Genomic DNA, 11,019 nt, shown 5'->3' on the forward strand with positions numbered 1-11,019 from the left:
TGAGGGAAGAACAAGTGATAATGACAGGTTGTTCTTTTATATTTCTTTTTTGTTCTTGTTCTGCTTCCCCCTCTCAGAGGACTGCAATCATGTACTCAAGAACCAAAGTAAAATCCATTATAATAATAATAAGGTAATACTACATACTCTAAGTGTAACTTTTTTGCTAGTGTCTCCATACATTCTGCAAATATCTAGGAAGTGAAGCTCAGTGTCTCAGGAACATAAATATTTTAGCAGTTTGCAGATGGAAAAACTGAATGTGCATACAGTTTTTAAACAGTTACTCCCAGGTTACTCAGAGTAAGCATCTCCATACTTAAGCTCCCCCTGCCCACACTGCAAACTAACTGCAAACTGAGCAGCCATTACTAATGAGCTAGCTGCTGAGCATGAGTTAATTGGTCCTGGTGAGAGATTATATAGCTTTTGGCTAGTTCAGAGCATGAGCAGAGTGAGTTTTATCTGTCTGCAAAGGGCCACACAATAATAGCCTTCAGGCTGCAAGACTGGAAACAGTCCCCAGCATCATCTGTACAGCCAGGAGGTGACACAGCACACAGAGATGTGTGTATAACAACCTCATTGCAGAACACCAAAACCTTCCTGGGAAGTACACTAATGGACATGTCATAACCTCATCCACGTCCTTGAAAGGAACCAGAGCACAAAACCGCTTTGGCCCGGTTTTTAAAAGGTAATGTTGCCTGCTACAATCTCTCCAAAAATATATGTCAGGTCCTCAAAATCATAGAACAGGCTTAGAAACTGTAAGATTAAAACCAACTAGATAAGAGGAAGGAGACCCTGAGGGTGCTGCAAGGTCAGGTTTTTCTCTGCAGTGGAAATAACTAGCTTTTTTTTTTTTTTTTTTTTAAAGTAAAAAATCAGAACTCTGATCAAAGTTTCTGGGTTTGCACATATTTACTGACAGGGGTCAAATTTGGGCCCAAAAATGGGCCTCTTTCGTAAATGTGAAATTGGAGAACTTTCCTGAACCTACCTGGTTCCTCTGCCTACAAATCTCTCTGATGATCTGTAATCAGGAAAATTCAGGTTTTTAGCAACAGCTACAATCAAAATTGTTTGTATGAAGCCAGCAGTGCTATTGCCTGCCTCCTCAGGGGTCAGATTTTAAGGCTGGGGCAATCCCCCCATGAGCCTTGCCCAGCAGAAGCAGGAAGGCAGCATCAGCCTTTCCTTGCTACGAGTCTGTGTCCTCTGCCCAGGCTACAGGCTGTGCTAGCCTGACACCCCACTTCTAGCAATGTAAAGTGTTATTCTGACATGAAAGTCTATCAAAGTGACTTTTTCTCTGGTGTAAATGACAAAGTGAGCTGCTGAGTCAAAAGAAATAAGATCTAAGGTATCTTCTATGTGTTTGCTCTGGCTGAAGGCTTAGAGGATGTGTACAGGAGAATAAATTTACCTATTACCTTTTCTATCACACTGCACTCTCCCCCCCAGCCTTCCTCTGTACAGAGGAGCTTGTTCCTCTTAGATAATTACAAAACAGTCCAATTAACAAGAAAACTTTCCATCTTCAGTGCCCAGTCAGACTACCAGATTATTAAAATCTCCCATTGGCACTGACCTGTACTTTGCTTCAAATCAGAGGGCAACTACATCTGTGAAACGAACAGAAGGGACAAATTTAATTACTGGCAAACTAACTCATCAGGATTTCCATTCCTGTTTATTGCTGGAGTGTAGACAAAAGAGTTTGTGGTTTATGTGGGAGGTCAAACAAAGATGGGAGAGGGACTAACCATAAGAATTTGTGCTGGAAATCACTGCTAATTAAGATAAAATGCAAAAACAGAGAACTGCTTTATTTGCCAGCCTCTTCTATGAAGCACAGACCTAAGTCACACGGTTTTTTTGTTCTCTTTCAAGGATGTAACCCCTTTACTATACAATCTAGGTCTATATAGAGTCCTTCTTAAGGGAGGGGGTAGGTGAAGAGCCTAAGGAGTTCAAGATTTTCCACTTTTGCACTTGAAGACCATTTATGTAAGTTCCTGGAAATAGCGATTCCTTCCCAGTGCCTTTGAAAGGCACTTTATTTTAATGCTACAGAAGGGAAAGCAGGCACACAGACTCATGCTGAACTTGTGATTCCTTTGATGGGTAACAGCACAGACTCTGCTGTCAGTGAGGACTTGAAACCAAATTCAGCAGCAAAGGTAAAGCACTCAGGACATTGAAGCAGAAGTGCTGCAAACCAGTTGCTCTGATGCAGTGTCTCATCAGTGGCACAAGGGCCATGGGTACACACAGCTCGTGGAGTCCTTCAGTCTGCTCCACTGATGGAGCAGAGCCTCTGCTGCCAGTTGATCCTTTCGTTTGCTGTTTCAGGATGGACTCCTGCTCCTTCAGGCCCACGGCATTGCTCAGACGGGGAGGTGGATGGGAGGAACTATGCAAGTTGGCATAGCAACCTCAGGCTCTGCGCTTTGAGGCTTATGCAACCACCAGCAGGTTGAGAAGGTGGGAAAGGGCACTTCCCTTCTCTCGCAGCCTCGTCAACAATTGCCTCACATCCTTGGCAATTAAGCAGGAATAAACGATCTGACAGAGCTTTGAGCTTCCTGCAAAGCCTCCCCCTTGCCTTTCTTTTCCTTCTGGAGGCTTTACAAGCTATTGGGTAACAGCAGGAACCTGCAAAGTGCCCTTCACCCCATCCATCACCCATGAGAGCATGCCCTGGGAAAGGTTACTGGCTTTCCGGGTTTTACTCACCACCAGCAGCCAACCAAGGGTGCTTCAGGTACAGAGTGCATGACTAAAAATAGGATGGATGGCCCACTGACTGCTGTGCTTTAGCCCTTACACACTCAGCCTTTACCAAACCATGTGCTCCAGGTCTGCAGACAGATGTAATGCTGCACTCCAAGGAGAAGATGAAGAGGGTGTATGGTTTTTACTCTCACTGCCAATACAAAGTGTGGAGGTTTTAGGTTCTAGATGTTTTCAGGTGAATAGCTAAGCAGCTCTTCTGTTCTCCCCATTTAAGTGAATGAAAAGGTGAAGAAAAGCCAGGGCTCTGTTAGCAGAATGAATCTCCAAGATACTTCTTCAGCATATAGTAGTTCATGGGGTTGATTGGAGATTTGCTTTCATCTTGGCTTATTGCATCCTTGGTTATGAGTTTTTTAGGCACCACTGGCAAATGCATCTATCACACTGGACAAATTTTATTTGTGAATACTGGAAAGGGTAAATATGGAATAAATGTGATGTCCTTGCTGTAGCTGAGCTAATGTAAACTCTTGCCAGCAGGGAGAGCTTTAAAGTGGACAGATAGGCAGCTTGGTCAGAAGTGCAAAAGGGCACTGCACTGAGCTGAGCATATGGCTGGTCAACAACCACTGCAAATCCTTGTGGTTTTACAGTAAATCTCCTAACAGCTGATGAGTCCTTCAGGATTTGGATCTGTGTGATGAGAAGAAAAAAACTCCTCAGTTTTATTTTTATTTTAAAGCAGGGAAAGCAACACAAAGACAACAAAACAAAGATTTTGTGAAAAAAAAATTACAGAGAAAATTCTGTAAGCATCATTGGAGTTAATTCTACAGATTCAAATGTTTGGAAGTAAAGGCAGGTCATTCCTATTTTCAGTCAGAAAATAAATATTAATAACTTGTAGGCCAGTCTCATGATTAAGGAAGAGGTGACTCACGCTTCAAGATGCTTGGCAGGCCAGCATTGACATTGTTACAAACACCTTCAGTGCCCCATTAGCACCCAGTCAGAGGTGCTGGGACTTCCCACATGGCAACCACAGAAGCAAAAAGCCTTGGCTGTCCAGGTTAGAATCCCTCAGTGCCTTGGCCTGCCAAACATGCCCTGATGGGTTTCTCAGCGAACTTGGCCTCTTTAGCATCATCAAAGGTGGTGAGGAGCTCAGACAGTTCTCAACTGCTTTGTGGCTGGATGGTTTTTTCTATATGGAAATTGTCTCTAGCCAGTTTTCCAGTACTTCCAACTCTGAGCTTCAGGGAATTTATTAAATGGCTTGATGGACCAAAGACAGCCCATACACATTCTTTTGTGGTACTTCCATTTTTTATCATTCTCTAAGATGAAAGCAGAGGAAGGTGGCAGGAGCTGGCAGGCTCATCCCAGCTATTCTGGAGAAGGATGTACTTACAGAAAGGGAACAGCTACTTGAGCTGCCTTTAACAATCTTTTCAGCCCTCTTCCCCAACTCCTGTCTCACAATTGTCCTATTTGTGGCACATGAGCATCGTGAAAATACGAAGGGAAGGGAGAAAGGGATGTTCACACCTTGTGCCAATATCTCTAGAGGGGAACACTGCTCCTGATAGAGCCTGCCCCAAGCAAGCACAGATTTGTTGAGTTCACAGTGGGGAAGAAGGTTATAGTCTGTTCACCAGCACCTGAGCAAACTAACACCTACATGCAAGCCAGCCTGCACTGAAAGGTCCTCACATTTGGTGGCTTGGCTCTGTAAACTTCCTTCAGGCTTCCTTTTTGATCAACCCCAGCTATAAAATGAATATGAAAATTGCAGATAGCCCTAAGAATGACATGACAGGTACTGTCACCTCCCCTCTGGTTATTGGTGAAGGAAGATACACAGACCTAAGGCTGCGGCATGCCAGTTCCAACTATAATGAGATCACACAAAGTCATAAACAGCCAATAAAAATGTTACAGAACAATTTTAAACTCTTCCTTAAGCTAAAGGTTTTGCATTCCCTTGTTGTCCCATAGCTGCAGTGCAGAGAGGTCCTGGAATATCACCTGTATCTGTGTGCAGGAATGGAGATGCCCCTCAGCTTCCCTCAGACTGTCAGGTCTTGCTACCGGCCTTACACAGACAGCATCTCCCTTCCTCACTGACCACTGTCTATCCCAAGAGAGTCTGACACAACAGGCCAGAGTTATGTAGGCACACCATTGCCTTTTGAGGCTGTGACAGCACCCGGTGCAAAACGTAGGCCAAGCACACATGGACTGCACAGCCAAGCATGATTTGCTGCCTGTTTCTCTCCAGTGCCTCTGTAGCTTTGCATTTCTCCCTTGCCATAGCAGCAAGAGTCACCCAGCATACAGACACAGCTAGGAAGTCAAATCCCAGGTGTTCAAGGGAGTTGTGGGAGACATGGTGAGTGCCTTTCGCAGTGCTTCGTTGCTGTTGAAGGAAGCTGACAGGCTCTACATTTAAAATGGGCTGAGTGGCTCTTGGAGGGGGTGTCTTGCAGGGGGTGGCAGAGGGATGACACAGAGCTGCTCATTGTTCTCCTGTCTAGCTGCTACCCCCTCAGTCTTTCTGCTCACAAAGGGATTTACCATCCATGCCAGCCATTTTCTTGGCCTGACAACCAAAGCTGCCCTCAGATGAGAGGACAGACAGATTCCTTCACATCTCTGCTTCTTTCTATAGCCTGCCATTGTTAGGGAGAGTAAAAGAGGATCACGAATAGAGAGTCCAAGCATGATGGAGTTCAAGTCAGTGGCTGTGGAGAAAGGCTGGGAGTCTTGCCATCAGACCTTTAAGGAGCCCTGTAAGTCAAGCAGATGGCAATCTGTGCTCAATGCAGTGCTCATTGTCTGCAAAACCTCCCTTTGCAGTCCCTCTTTGTCCAGTAAGATAGAAGTGATCATGCACTTAACAGAGCCCTTTTAGATACTGCGCCCCAAGTGTGGCACCATACCACTGTAGGCTTTGCCTCCAGTGGCATTTGGGGGTGGGACAGGAGAATACTACAAATACTTCCCTTTCCTCTGCCACATTCCTGCACCCAAAACTTCCCTCTTACTCCCTAGTACTGACTCTTACCAGCCCCATGCAAAGTTAGGCACAGGTCCACTTGCTGTTAAGCTCTTCCCTTCTTCCAACACTTGTTCTACATTGGGTACTGAAAACAGCAAGTGTCAAAAGGAAAATAACCATGTTAACAGAAATAGATTTTTGTCTCCACACAGATGGACAACGAATATTTTTAAACACAATCTCAGCAAGATGTGTTAATTTGAACCTCTGTAACCCCATGAGCCTTTCTCATAAGAAAGCAAAAAACCAGATGGATAATATTATGAAACTCTAGGGAGATGGATGGCTGCATAGTGTACACATTTGATCCTTCTCCAGTTCTCAGACAGGACTCCAGCAAAGCAGTTAATTTTTGAAGCCTAGCCTGCAGTCACAACTAACCCTGAGATTTGCAGACCAGTCCAGGTTCAAAAGCACCAACCACAGTTGCATCAGCAGTTTAAAGAGAGAAGATATATGTAGACAAGTCAGTAAGAGCAAGTTGTGTCAAATGCTAACTGCTGGAAACAGCAAAAAAGCATATTTCTCCCTGGGAGGGAGAAACACAAAGCAACACTGTCCAAAGAGACATGAGAGAGGAATAGTGGGCAGCAAATTGGTCTTGGCTCCACAGGTCATTTATGTCAGCCAGGAAACTAAACACAAGCAGTTTGGTTGGCATTGCTTTCTGTCATAGCCTTGGAAGGCAGCACTTACTATTTAGGCGACTGTGACCAGCAGTCTTATGGAATAGTGATGTTGAGTGTGGGCACTTACCAGAAGGATACTGGGGAAACTCATTGCTTAGAGTCCAGCTCAGATCACTCTCATCTCCCAGAGAGTCACATCCCCCTCTCCTCAATCACACCCTGACAGAGGACTTCCACCACAGGAATTTGTAAAAGAAGAAACCTGTTTCTTACATACCTATATTGCCCTATCTAGAGCAGGGACAAACCCAAACTGCTGGAAGTGTGACCTGACCATCACACCTCTGAAGCTCAAGAAGTTTAGGAGACTCCAAATCTTTCTGCAAGTACTCCTCTTTGAAAGTGGGGATGATTGTGACAGACCCTGGAACACTTCTTTCCTCTGCTCTCTTGAGTTTGCTCATGTTGATACAATGATACCTCTGCAAATAAAGGAATTATGAAACTTTGTGCATGAGATACCCATAAAAAGACACCCATAAAGCCTTTCCTATAAAATAATTCCTTTGTGAAACGAGTAACTAAAATAAGAGCATCTTCTACCTCAAATATGGATAAGTTTTTCTACCCAAATAAAAGGCAGATGAAAGGCTTTTACCTATTACTGTTCCTGTGAAGAGCAGGTGGCAACATTTGGAAAAGGAAATGCATGGAAGAATGGCCCTGGAAGAGGCTCTGAAGAGAGCCTGGAGAAAGACTGGTGTGCTGAGTGCTCTTTAAAAGATTTTAGGACCCAAGAGGAAAGAAGCTGCATGGAAGCAGGATTTGATACTTCCTTGTTAAACATACATGTCAAAAATCTCCAACTACACGAACAATTTCTTTGCTTGGTGGAAATTACCCTTTTATTGAAAGACACAGCAGCTGTAGATCCATCCCTCCATAGGTATTAAGGCCTTTGCATATGGGAAACACCTAAAATGGGGCGATTAATAGAGGATATAGCCATAGTCCACAAAAGCCCGATGGATGCAGACATCAAGGAAAAGAGAGAACTGCTTGACATGGTTTGTGGAGCAGACATTCTGTCCAGTGCCATGACAGTCTCTGAATGCTGGGATCCATCTGGTTTTGGACTAATCTCCAGGGAAAATGGTGAAAGCCAGTTTGTTTTTTGTTGCTTGTATAAAGCTTGACAGACTCAGACTCTGGGAGGTACCCTGTAGTGAGCAGTCCTCTTCTGGCAAGGAGTTACCATCACGATAAACACCAGCCTTTCTTACCCCTAAATAGACCAAGCAGATGCACAGCCCTGCCTTTCACAAAAAAGAGTCTCAGGAGTCCTCCAGGGCAGGCTGCAACACATTTCAGCCTTTAGACACAGCAGGGCAGGGAACTCTCACAATCAGAAATCCAGGTCTAGTCTGCCATTATCAAAACTGCTTGGAGGCAATGCACATAAATAAATATGGAATGCACAGCTTAAAATGGGAAACTGTCCACCTGACTGGCTCCTTGAATAGTTTTCTTTGCTTTCACTTGGACCCTGGGCAGCTCCCTCCCTGCTCTGAGGTCTGGAGCTATTCTTGGTAGTGCCCCTGGATTAATATTGCAGGAAAAAGAGAGGTGACGTATGGTGCTGTCAGACATGGTCAAAGGAGAGCATGCCCTTCTCCTCGGGAAGGAGAAAACAGTACAGTGAGTGTGGGAAGGTGTCAGTCAACATTTGCATCCCTCCACGAGGCTGGACTCCAGCTCTACCAGCAGCAGGAATGTTAATCATCTGGGTGAGCTGCTTGTTCCACTGCTCCAAGGCTGACTGATACCAGCAATTAAAACTGCATTTCTCTGTGGGGCAATTTGGTGTGGTTGCCACATCTTAGGAGCTCAGGTGCTTTGGAGGTGGAGTTCAGAGTGGGCTTTGTCATGTGGAAGGGGCTGTAAAGGCCACACTGGCAATGAAGTGAACACTCAAGTCATACAGACCCTCTCACCAAGTTAACTCCTTTAGCATGTGCTTTGTGTTTGGTTTTTTTTGTTGGGTTTTTTTTTCTGTGTTTTGTGTTTTCATGCTGCAGATCAACTAATTTTCTTGGTCCAATTAGAGATACAGCTGCTAAAGCCTAAGGCATGACTGGCTGATTGGGTTTTGAAGAATGTGACATTTTGCAGCTAAAAGCTTTATCAAGGGTAAGCAGTATTAACCTCTTTTCTTGCTTCCTTTTTTCTCTTCAAGCAATAGAGATTTGCTGTCTCCAGCTGGACCCACTGCTCACGCCAAAGTCTGGGCAGCTCATGATAAATGATTGCTTCACCACAGCTTTGCATGCCAGTTCTCCCAGCTCAGCCAGTGAGTGCCCCAGCCTAGTGCCAGGGAGGTAGATCCCTCTCATTAAACCATACACCAGGTATGAAACAGTCCCAGTGCAAACACAGGCTTAGCAGAAACTCCCCTAAATGTCCCGGGGATCTGGGGCCCTCATTTGCTTTGGTAGGAGTGTCCTCCTCATCCCACCTCCCCAGAGTGAGTTACTGTCACACAGGGATATAACATAGGCATATAACATCCCCTGCTTCTCTCATCATAATCTTGCTGCTCTGCACCTGCACACACACACCTGTCTGCACACTCACAGGAAACTCTCAGCACACTGGGAGTTAAGGGGACATTACCTTAATAAACAGGCAGATTTAACCCAAGCCAGCAATGCTGCCAGAATGGCCCCAAGCCCAGCTTCAACGTGACTCTGGAAAGGCCACCAGCACATGGATGAACGAGCCTTGGCCTCTCTGGCTTCTTGAAAGCAAAATGTCACAGTGCAGAGAAACAAGCGTCCTTGTCGCGGAGCTAATCTAGGCTGGGCAAGAGACACCTTGTCCTAAGCCTCCCTCTGTGTGATTTATCTGAAAAATACTGGCTTGCAAAGATCTGATTAGGAGTCTTCCAAAACGGCAACATCCCTTCACACTCTGTTCCCCACTGAAGGCATTTCCTCCTCTCATCTCACCCAGATTTCCTCATTTCTTCTCTGTCTTAAAGGCTTTTAAGACAGAGGCTGCCAGAGCTGTTCTGGGTCTTGGTACTCCCTAAGCCAAAGGAAGAACCAGGGAACCCCACAAATGGTATTTTTCTATAGATACAGGCTCACAGCAAGAGCTTGATTTTTAGAAGGGAAAGAAAATCAAATCCTTCAAAATGTGTCTACTTTGAGGATTAAATCATATTCATTGCAGCCTATTTGAACATTTAGCACATTTTCTTGGCATAGATATAGATGCAATTCTCATTTCGTTTACACAGCTGCAAATCCCTATCTGAGTTAAAAGAAGAGGGTAAAGTCAGAGCCTGCAAATCCACTCTGGAAAAGATATTCAATCTTGTAAATCACAGTTTACACTAGACCTTAGCCACAAGAAACTGAGAGGTTGTCTATTTACTGTTACAGCCAGGATGCAGGACTTGCAGACAGTTTACTTCTAGAAGCCAGTTCTGCCCCCATCTGTAGCTGCAAAGCATCTCAGCACATTATGGGTAATTAGCTGCTCAGTGGTGAAAGACTGCTGTGGTTTCCTTTGGGAGAAACCATATCCATAGTCTAAGCATTGAATGATAGCCTGGCACCCCTGTCAGAGCCTGGCTCAGGAGTTGTCTCTGCATCAGCATATTCGGCAATCCAGAAAAAAAATATGCTTCCCTATTCTCCCAAAGGAAGGTTTTAGCAAAAAACGTGTGAGAAGAGATATATCATGGATACCTGGAACCATTGGATACGTTCGTTGGTGTAATTTTTGGAAAATGCCTTTTCTACTTGCTCAGGGAGACTTTAGAGATGATTCAAAACTGCCACAAAGACCCCAGTCCTAAATGGGGCATGAGGATCAGCCAGTTCTCTCCAGTTTTCTTCCCTTCCTTACTGATAAAGCCAACTTGGTGCAATTTCTTCTATCTGTATTCATTACTGGTAGATCAGACTATTCTTTCAAGACTATTAAATATGGCATTTTACTGATGCCATGTTTTTTTACACCAGGTCCAAAATGTATGGCTACAAAACATATTAGCCAGTCTGAATGAGAACATGGATGTAGAGTTAAATATTAGAGGTACAGTAAAAATCTGCTATAGCTGATAATTCTGGGTTTCGTGATACATTTTCAACATGTAAAAAAACTATACATGTTAATATAAATATCTGTGATTTTTACTCCTTCTATTTGAAGCCTGGATCTGGAAATCCAGGATTTTCCTACAAGCCTTCAGACTCGGATTTGGACAGATGAAAACAAATAACAAATATGCAGGCAGGTGGAACATCTCTGTTCAGTGCTGGCATAGCTCAGAAGGCTGTGCACGGGTGTGGGGGAAATGGGCCTCCACATCTCCTAAACACTGTGCCACATGCCAGCTTTGTGCAGCTTTAGCACACAGCTTACCTGGGAGAAGAGCAGGGAATTCATGAGCTGGGGAAACACTGTGCTGCAGTCACCATCGAGGTGGTGAGACTGATGGTCCCCCAGCCAGTCTGCACTGGTGTGAGTGCAATCAACAATCCTGTGCTGGGAACTGACTGAGGCCCCTCCCTGACA

The sequence above is a fragment of the Parus major genome, chromosome 1A, assembly GCF_001522545.3.
Source record: "Parus major isolate Abel chromosome 1A, Parus_major1.1, whole genome shotgun sequence".
Taxonomy (NCBI): Eukaryota; Metazoa; Chordata; class Aves; order Passeriformes; family Paridae; genus Parus; species Parus major.